Consider the following 11,354-nt stretch of genomic DNA (forward strand, 5'->3'; position numbering starts at 1 on the left):
GTTGACTGTTCTCCGAGTTGTTATCATGTTATGGTGTTTGATACTGCTAAACATAATAAAGCTTTATAAAACGACAATTTTCGTTTAGTAATACAGTTAATTGAACATTTATGAATGTACCTAGCATATCCATGAATAATTAATGGTTGTTATAAACATAATATAATTATAGGTTATGTTATTTGATACTGCTGAACACGATAGAGCCTTATAAAATATAAGAATGTTTGTGTATTAAGGCAAGAAATTGAAAGAAATATATATAAATGTACCTAAAGTATCTATTAATATTAATAACAATGGATATTTTATTTGCACAATCTGTCACTCGTATATTTGAAACAGAAACGAAATAACTGAACTTGGATCATCTAACTTAATCGGATAAATTTCTTCAGTCAAAGTTGACTTTAGTTTGAGACAAATTAATATAAGATTAGACTTTATACAACACAAAATTCCAAGTTCAGCTGAAACAAGGATCAATTTAACCTCTGATCTAAGATTAAATGATTTATAAAATCGGGCCTAAAAGTAGTATGCAATTTATGAAGAGGCGATTTCCCGTCTTAAACTTAGGCCTAAGAACAAATGGAGAGAATGCTATGTATATAATTGTGGAATGAAATTCTAAAGCTGTCCATCTTATCGTCCACAAATATCTTCTTGGATTTACTTTTGAGGTTACCATCTACATTTGTCGCATTTACATTTGGAAAATTATTTAATTCTTTTTCATATGTTACCCAAATCTCTTCCTTTTTAACTTTATTCCATCTGTCTTTTGTTTTTTAATTACGGCATGACAACATGCTGTATATAGGAAGAATATCAAGAACTCTTAAATGTTCTTGAAATTACTGCCTCTTACCCGTTTGTCTATCATTGTTTTCTCATACCAAACAAAACAAAGTCGGCCGTGATCATATGTAACCAATGAAATTCGCGATTTCGAAGTCATGGTCGTATGAGAAATATAACATGCAAGATTCAAGTACGAAATCTCCACGTTAGTAAATGCACGTTAATTTTACAGAAACGAGACGTGGTGAAACAGTCAACTTTTAAAGCTCTCGTTAAAATTAAACGACCCGTTTGTTGACAAAACGTTTGTGCTGATTTAAAGAAGCTTGGTGAAACCGGCCATGTGTGTACTTAACTTCACAGTAAATAATGTACCTCAACTTCGAAATCTAGTTATCAGGCTACTCATGTGTGAACGGGACCTGGTCAGTATGCATCCCAGGCCGTCTGTCGGACTTGAACTATCACCGCATATGTAGGGGCTCAATTGGCCAGGGCCAAAGAATGTCTAAGTGTAGGGACCCGTCCCGGATTCAGCCCTCATAAAGTCAAACCAATCCTATATTATTATACTGTAGTTAAAATTATCGTAGATAGCGATGCTTTCCTGTACTGTGCAGTGCTGTATTGTCTGAAATTCATAATATACTTATGTAATTTGTCACCTGAATGACGCATTGACCAGAAGCCAGGGTGTGTTCCAAGGTACAATGTCCTCTAAGTACAATAGTCTCCTCTACATTGTTTCAGTACGCAGGAAATTCAATGCCCAGATTCAGCAGTTGACGTCAGTGTTCTTACTCATCTTACTAGTAGCATGAGACACTGTATTTTACTTTTGTATAGTCTGACGATCGTACAACTTTATTTATCTTGATTAATGGAATCAATAAGAACTAGAGTTTGTCGATGGTGTTTACTCTCTATCTGGTATCAGCAAGCCCATATTATTTTTCATTGAAAACTATATGGAAACTTGTCGGAACTCCTTCAACGTGAAGTAAGCTGTACGAGAGGCTTTCATTTACTAGAAAATCACATTGAAACGGACCAGAATCTATGCTTTGAGGAGGATATCAACCCACGAGTAAGGGACAGTAAAAACGTTGCGTCTTATGTCACACATCCCGTACTGTACATCAATACACTTTTCATATTTTATAGCTTTTAAGACTTCGAACCGAATTTAATACTTTTTTTGTTAACACAGGAGAATACGATACAGCTTCATTATGCCAAACTGATGATGAAGTAAAGATGGCGACGATGACGTAATATAATATTTCCGCCAACAAAACTCACTACGGGACCAGCGCGGTATATAGGAGTTTTGAGTGGGGACAACTTTAATGGAAAAACTTACATTCAGTACTCCTGCCGTAAATACATTACAGCCCTTCCACTCAACTGTAGAATAGGATACGGGAAACTGTAGATTTTTTTTAGAAACATAGTATTGTAAATACAGCACAGCTATTCTGCTCAGTTGTAGAATATGATAATAAAAATATAAATAAAAAAAAATATATAGTATCGTAAAATGCAATACAGCCCTTCCGCTCAACTGTACAACATGATAAGAAAAATATACATTTGAAAAACATAGTATCCTAAAATACAGTAGAGCTCTACCACTCATATATAGAATACGATTCGAAAAAATATGAATTCTAAAAATATGAGCACAAGTAATTTATTTTTATTTATTTATTTATTTATTTATTATTTTGCTAACATAAAATATAATATATACAGAAAAACTTTATCTCGCCCCTGAAAGAGTAGAAGTCGTGCTCAGGGGCGGATTCCTGAATTGAAATTAATAATTATACAATACAATTTGTCTTATGTCTGCTGTGCAATTATAGTATATAAATTTAAATTTACGATTTTTCAATTTTTATAAAATCCATACATAACTTTTTAAATTTAATACTAAAACTATTAGCATTGACAAGATTAGGATATTTAAATATAAATTTGTTATATATTCTTGGGCCTAAATTACTACTATGATTAAATACTGTAACAGTGTTGCATTTTGGTTCAAACAATCTTAAAGAATTCATACCTTTTTTTTCATAACTATGAGAATACAATTCAAAATTATTTCGATTTTCATGTATGAATTTTATTAATACAATATAATAAATGTGTCTTACGTTAAGTACATTAAAGTCTAGAAACAAATTTTGAGATGGAAAATCAATAGGTTTATCAAGACATATTTTAATTATTTTCTTCTGTAATAAATAAAGTGGATTAAAATTGGATTTTAATGAGCTACCCCATCCTATAATTCCATACATAATTACCGATTGAAATAAAGTTAAATATATTGTACGTAATAAACTTATTAACAAGTAATTCCTCAATAAAACAAAATAACAAACTATTTTACGTAATTTATTACAAAGGTAATTAATGTGTTGGTTCCATATTTTAAATGATTACTGAAAATTATGCCTAAATACTTCAGAGGATTATTTAATAATCGGACATTTGCACTGTATGAGACAACAATCAGAATTATGTAATTTAATACTTAATATAGATGTAGGGGGTTTGTTACATTTTTCAGATAATGAGAATGGAATAATTATGGTTTTATTTTCGTTGATAGAAAGATAATTTATGTCAAACCATTTTTTATTAATTTAAGTCCATTAATTGAAATACTAGTTACTAATTTATCTTCTCATCAAGTTCCACCTAACCTTGTCACTAATAAAAAAATCCCATACTGTCAGTAATCCATATTGTCTTCAAATCCTACTAATCGATAGTGGTCGATAATTTGTTCTTGTAAGTGTGGCTTCTTTAGTTATTACTTCTATGAATAGATGGTGTCTCCAACAGTACATAAATATACCCGCATTAAAACATTCAAAACTTAATCACCGTGGAATTATTGTAAAAAGCATTGGATTTAGCGGGAAATCGCTGATACTGTCAATTATAAGAATAATTTGTACTTAATATGCATCATTATTTTCCCCAACACTTTTTACCTGGTTCAGTAATAGTGTCATCTATTGAGGACTAGAGGAACTATTTCAAAGATTGTCGATTTGTTAAATCTTCGATACTGTCTTGTCCCATAGTTAGAACGTTCGCTTACACGATCAGAAAACTGCAGGTCAGATATCTCTGAACACCAGTGTACTGGTAATATTAGTTTTCTTTCATTTGTAGAGAAAACTATACAGTTGTAAATGTATGAACGAATTATAGCATTTTGAATGTGGAACTTATGGGACTGAACAATGCTAATGTCACTGGTAATTTATAAGTATAATACACTAAATTGTACACCATATTTTTGTGGAACACAATTCTCATAATTGGTACAAATTACAGGTGATTTACCTGCGATACATTGTACTATACTTTTGTGGGATAGGGCCCAGAAAAACAAAACAATTGAGGAGCAAACTTTCAAAATTTGACATGTCTATTTTCAGAAAACACACTTCAGATGCCAAAAAACTTACATCAATGCAATGAACAAAATATTTTGTGTAGTGAAATATTAAACGTATTTTTTTTTGTTACAGATTTATATAAAATTTCACCATAGAGAAATCTTCGTTTATTACACACACATATTTGTACCATTTTTTGATAATGGACATGTCAAGTATTGAAAATTTTCTTCTCAAATGTAACAACATGTAAGAATGCAGCCAGGAAGATTACCAAGGCAAATCATGGGAAATATTGAAAAAGGTAATAAAAGTATAGAAAGATCAATGTGAAGACGGTGTGAGATCTTAACTGATCAATGAGGACCCATTATTTGTTCAATAATGATGATGATGATGATGGACAAAAAATCTGAGAGACAAGACACAAACCAAATAAGAACCGTAGCAAAACATCAATGACGATAACCATAGCGTATCGGTATGTATGTATTTATTTACACTGCAAGTGGGCAAGCACCCGGTGGCAGTGGTATACACAATATAAACAATACATAATAAAATTTACAATACACGATACAATTATACAATATACAATACAATTATATACACAATACAATAAGAATACACAATACAATTTAACACAAAAATTACAATTAATAATAAAACATAAAATAACCTAATTTTACAATACAACCTACATAAGTTTCAATAGTCTTTCACTTTACTCTCATCTCACTCACTGTAGTGGCACTATGCCGCATTTCACTGACACTTTAGGACACATTTCACTGACACTCTATAACACATTTCACTGACACTATAGAACACATTTCATTGACGCTATAAATTATCACTGATCGGAACTATTCACTGCACTGTAAAACCATAACTTCACTGACTCACCTCGCTTCACTGATACAACAGTTCAAATAAGTCAAATAATTACACCCTTATGCATACTTATAAACAGAACTACATTTAAACTAAACATTTCTAGTCTAAGGCCCTCTTACACGCTATTTTTAAATAATTTACAATTCAAACTAAGGAAGTAACTCGTCAGGCTAAATAAATAAATGTCACCTCAAAAAATTAAATGTTAAATGTCACCTTAATTTTAATTTGCACTTTATACACAACTTTTTAAGTTATTCTTGAATCTCCTTAAGGAAGGACAGCCCTCAAAGACCGCTGCAGGTAGGTCATTCCAATCATTTATAGTTCTATTTAAAAATGAGAATTTACATGCGTTTTCTGTTTCCTACATTTGATTTTAAAATCATGATCGTTTGTACCATAGTACGTTGGCTTTTCTAACCAAGCCGTTATGTCTACCCATGCTTTCTGACCTAGATGTGCTCTATACAATGATGTTATTCTAGCTGTCCTAGTACGTCTGTTTTCCAAAGTTTCCCATTTAAGTTCTTTTATCGTATCGTATGCATTTACTTTTACCTTAGAATCCAAAACAACTAAGAGGTGTTCGACGTCCCAGATAAAGATGAAACTGAAAGCTAATGGGAAGTGAAGCGGTAAGTTATTTACACGTAGTTCTTGAACTGAATAAAAATAAAAGGAAGAATCTGAGTTGACTCATGTGCTGTTAGATTACAAGCAACTGAACAACTGAGTACACAAATGAAGGACTAAAGTTATGGTAACAAAATACAGAATTAAGGAAATGACCTTTAAAAGAGCAATAAAGCTGTCACGCCTCAAGATCGGTTACAACACAGCTGTAACACATGTGGAATATAAATATACATGATTATCACTAGTAAGTCGTATTGGAGACAGCCTACCAGCAACAAAAGACTAAAAACCTAATCCTCAACACTACTTCGCGGAGAGAATAGCTAATGTAGAGGGAGGGAATCCTGCAATTCTTGGCACATATACAACAAAGCTTGTTTCTTTGTTACACCAGGAACAAAAGAACTTCCTTGAAAAAAGGAACAGTGATTTATCGACAAAGCAGAGAGAGCGAGCGGGAAAACTGCGGACCTTCTACTCCGTACACACATCTCCCTTTTCCTTTTAGTTAAGACGTGTCCTTATTCTTCGTATATCTTACAACAATAATTACATCCCCAAGTGGCAAGACCTGACTTAAGGACAAAAAGGGCTTATCTTACATCTTGTATTAAAATTCCAAAAGCTGGTGTTTAAATATGTAGCTTGTGCCGAAAGAGATACGATCAATTGCAGGTGTGTGTGTGTGTGTGTGTGTGTGTGTGTGTGTGTGTGTGTGTGTGTGTGGACATTTTCGATTCTACATTCAGAATACTAAACACAAGTTCTTTTTAAACTTGTTACAAAACATTCCCACTGTAACTGAATAAGCAGCGTTTCTTTCTCCGAACGACAGACTTTTGTTACAAAAGCCAGTGCCTAACTTTTAACTCCTGGCAGTCAAAAAACATTTAGGGCCGTATTCATAGACATTCTTAGCGCGGGCTTCCGGTGGATGATCAGCGAACTAACGTTTTTCTTATTCATAAACCAGTGTTAGCAATATGATATGATATGAATCCTGTACAAGTAACCAGTCGATAGCCGGGGCTAGTTTAGCACGCTCGTAGCGCGGGCTAGCGAAATGTCTATGAATAGCACCCTTAAATGTTATCTTTAATGTGGAGCTGGAGGACATGTGTACAAAATTAAGGTTTTGTTGAAATGAACAGCACTCCAGCAATAATCATTATTTATTTATATATTACATTTTTTTCACCAGTAATCTCACTAGAGGTTTTGATTTATCTAGAGAAAATCAAAACTCGAGTGGGATTTAATTGACTATTACACGATTAGAAGAAAGTATATAAAGATTAGAAGTAACGAAGTACTCCAATACAACAAAATATTAATTGACTTATGAAAATACACCTTTTTTCAAATGTGTTATTGTACTATCTCTAAAATATTACGCTAGATGACAGTAGTGTGTTATGTTTAGCTCTGGATCCAGAGGGCGGTGGTTGAGCTGTTTTTTTGTCATCAGATGTGCCAACTATGGAATCTTCTTTGAACTCTGTGGACGGTTACTAATCAAGAAGGCTTTGTTGATTCAGTTTCATTTTTATTAAAACATTTGCATTCCACTTCAATCATCCGGATCCCAGTAATCAACGTCACTTGACAGATGATTTTCAATAAATCTTAGTATTAAACAATCTCTGATACGTGACTATCCATAATATCATATAGCAGAAGCTATAACAACTTAACCTAAATAATATAAACAGGTGTTGGAAAAGTTTTAATTAGGGATGATGAAATAAACAAGAAACGTTTTAATTAACGATGATGAAATAAAAAATAAACATGAATAATTTTAAAAGAAACAATTATTGAATGTACAATTTTCAAATTTGAATGTTTTAGTGGTTGGTGGTTCAGATGATGTTATATTAGACATGTGCGTAAAAGAAGTGGAACTCGTTCATATACATGGTGTATTCCTCAACTTATTTAGGATTTCTGAATGGCGCTCTTCATTTATTTGTAAATAGGATTTCAGGGAAGATGCATAACTATGGCCAGTGATCTTTATTAAATTCTTGTTCTTGAATGCCAATGCGAGTCATATTTGAAACTGCTGTGCATCGACTGGAGTGGTTTGTAATTTTCTGTTTTTTGACGTCCAGACTAGTGCAGTTTGAAATGTTGGCAAACAAAGAAACAAATTCTAGGGTAGTGATAAAAATAAACAAATGCTAGGGACGCGATAAAATTAAACAAATGCTAGGGACGCGATAAAATTAAACAAATGCTAGGGACGCGATAAAATTGTGTGATAAGCAGCCATGATTGGTTGAAAGACGTCCTATTGTACCGTTTTATTGGTCAAAAGTAGTATGACGTAGTAAAAGTGTAATAGTCATGTTAAATCACTGTTAGTTGGAATCTGTATAGTAATTTCTGGAGATTATCTTCATTTTCAGCAAGTAAGACCACATCATCTGCGTAACACATTATATTAATATCCTTTTTTCTCAATCTATAACCTACACTCCGTTTCTTGGTTTCTTTAATTATTTCATCCATAATGACATTAAAGAGAATAGGACTTAAACTGTCTCCTTGCCTCATTCCTGTCTCGATCGGTATCTTTTCTGTCAATTGGTTATTTATTCTAATTCTTGTACTGTTATTAGTATTTACTTCTTCAATAATTTTTATTATATTCTGTTTGACTCCTTTTTCTTGTAATTTTGTAACAACATTCTTCATCTTAACTCGGTCAAATGCTTGTTTCATATCTATGAAACACAGGCAAGCGGGCTTAAGGCTCATTCAAAATGAAAATTAAACATAGCGTAAGCGTTAACTTAAGAATATAAACGTTACGGTAAAACCAAGTTCATTCACGATGGGAATATAAACATAACAGCAAACATACTTGGTAACTATGGAAACATAACGGCGCCATTTGCTCATATTCTGTCGTATACTTCAGCGCTCCACGATTGTGTTCTGTTTGCAAATCACGTAAGCATAAGCATAAAAGTTTGGAGTTTGCTAACTTTCATGTTAACGTCTTACGGTAATGTTTATGCCAATGCTTATGTGAATCATTGGGAATGATCCCATTTGGTAGGCTGGGCGCAAACATCTGTATTTATGTTACGGTTATGTTTAATTTTCATTGTGAATGGGCCTTTATTGTATTCGATGGCTTTCTCAGCAATCTGTCTGAGAGTGAATATTGCATCCAATACAGATCTGTTCTGTCTAAATCCTTGCTGTTCTTCGCTAATTGACTTCTTTGAAGTGTAGAATTATATTTAGCTTAAAAAATAAAACAACAAATGTCTCAAGACTCAGGAGGTTAAAATGTTTTAGCTAATAGATTTTATTTTAAATCTAGATTTCAATTGTTAAATGCATGCAAACTTAATTGGCTTTTACTTACCTCTCTTAGTTTAATCATCTTTAGTTCTAGGGGTTTTAGCAACATGTTGCTGAACGTGGGCTTAAGAATTAAACACAGTAACTCAGTTGCACTACTTGTAAGTAATTTCAGAAGACACATTTTCAAACAGATCTCTTTTGTATATATTTACGTAAGAATGGCAGTTAGAACCATCTTGCACCAAGAAGTTAAGCAGAGATACAAATGCGTTTCCCTTCTTGGATAGTTGTAATTTATCATAAACACCTTATGGAGCAAAAAGAAATATTATGCCCGCTATGCAGTCCCATAACTTAGAGGTAAGAGGACCAACGGATATTCCTCGATAACGCCTGTGCTAACACAAATAATGTCATCAGAGTGAGAAATGTATTGCCGTGCGAGGAAAAAATCAGTTACGGAATTATATGTTTTCTTTTAGCTTCCATCCGACGGTTTTATTTAGGTACAGCATCGTACAGACTGTGTAAGGAATTTGTCTTTCAATTACGCGTGAATCTACGAGGTGTTGCAACGCATGATTGCAACTGAACTTGAGTAAAGGGATTTTTTATGAAAACAAAATATTTTTGCGACAGTTGTACGATTTATGATGTCATCGAAAACATTTTTAAATGGCATCCTATAATAATAAACATGTGTAGAACAAAATTGTAATACCAAGATTTGAAAATGTAAAAGCAAACAATTGAAAATGCTACGTGACAACTTCTATGAGAACGAGCTTAATATTTAAAATTACAAAGCTGATTGCTGATATCGTGAAGACATGACAATATTATATTTGTAACTGTGGATTGTCGATCATAAAAAATAGCTGGACAGAAATAAAAAATAGGTTGCAGCCGCCAAATTATTCTTCAAGGAACGACCACTCATGTAAATTGAGGGAAAGAAGACAGAGGACGGACACTGGAAAGTTTTCTTTTCTCAATCGTACTATCAGGGACTGGAATGCTTTACCTGCAGACTTACTAAAGGCTTTACCAATAACCAAAAATGTATTTAAAAATAGGCTTAAGGACTTTACTAATAAGACTATTTAAAGGGTGTAATTGATATCTTGTTATTTGAAGTGTTCTATCAGTGTGTTGTGTCAGTGAAGTGTGTAGTGTCAGTGAAGTCTATTGTGTAAGTGAAGTGTGTTTGTGTCAGTGAAGTGGCTGTGCAAAGTATTTGAACAGTGAAATGGTTAGAAGTGTTAGTGAAATCAGGATAGAATCAGTGCAGTGAGTGAGTTGACAGCGAAATAAGTGTAGTGCCGAAAGGTACTTGTGTAGGTATGAACCTGTCACAATCGTGGGTCTTAGTTCGAACTTAGGGTTAAGATACAAATTAGATTTACTTTAAATGTTATTTTAAGTGATAATGCTTCATTTAATTTAGGATACTCATTATTATTATTATTATTATTATTATTATTATTATTATTATTATTATTATTATTATTATTATTATTATTATTATTATTATTATTATTTTATTAGTTGCGTTTATTATTAATTGTCATTATTGAGTGTAATTAGTTACCATTGCCACAGGGTATATACCCATTTGCAGTGTGAATAAATACATACTACATACATACATACATTATTCATATTACACCAATAGTGTTAAAGCACGATTATTAGCAGATTAAGCACTGAAATACATTACTTTTATTTACTATTGTTAGTAAAGTGAGTCATCGTTTCATATATTTATATTTCATACACATTACATTACAATTAATTAGAAAATTGTAAATAAACAAGAAATATTGCCTTAAAATGACACAAAAAGGCATTTATTATTGAAATAGTTAGAAACACCTTAAAAGGCAAAATAAAAATTGACCCTATCACTTTGATTTATCCCAAATCACATTTATATCTATGAAAATAATGATTTACTTTCACCCAGTAAGAAAGGCATATTGGCAAACATCCGGTATTCTAGTAATCAAAATTATTCTCTAGAAACGGGAAAATCCTTTCGAATACTTAGGATTTGGCAAACACTGTACATCCAACAATGAACAGAACTTGGTACAACTTGTAAAGAAAATACTCAGCATGTAGTATTGCAACTCAGCAATGGAACATGGTGTGGATAAAGACTTAAAAACACACACACGCATACACGTGTGTATTATGGAGCATGTTTGGAATCTAATTTTAGGTGAGGAGATGTAACTAAATACGGCCTATTGCGGAAATCACGAA

This window comes from Periplaneta americana, chromosome 1, assembly GCF_040183065.1.
Source record: "Periplaneta americana isolate PAMFEO1 chromosome 1, P.americana_PAMFEO1_priV1, whole genome shotgun sequence".
Classification (NCBI taxonomy): Eukaryota; Metazoa; Arthropoda; class Insecta; order Blattodea; family Blattidae; genus Periplaneta; species Periplaneta americana.